The sequence below is a fragment of the Myotis brandtii genome, unplaced genomic scaffold (genome assembly GCF_000412655.1).
Source record: "Myotis brandtii unplaced genomic scaffold, ASM41265v1 scaffold1077, whole genome shotgun sequence".
NCBI lineage: Eukaryota > Metazoa > Chordata > Mammalia > Chiroptera > Vespertilionidae > Myotis > Myotis brandtii.
The window spans coordinates 650619-650892 of record NW_005353666.1 but is presented as its reverse complement, the minus strand read 5'-3'; positions in this window follow the sequence as shown (position 1 = coordinate 650892).

Here is a 274-nt window from a genome sequence, read left to right as displayed (position 1 = left end):
GGGAGAGAAGGGGAGGGCGGGGTGGCTGGGCTGACCTAGGTTTCTGGTTAATGCAGGTGGGAGACCCAGGCCCGCAGGGGTGGGCCTGCAAGGACCAGGTCCTGGGAAGGGAGGAGGGCGCAGCGCACCTTGTGGTTGGGCCAGGGAGCTCTCCCAGACGTGCACGCGTGGTGTGTGCATGTGTGTGTAATGCGTGTGCGCACACATGTGTGCATCCATGCGTGTGCGTGTGCACCGCGCCGGGAAGGAGGCGCGCACACAGCACCCGGGGGTG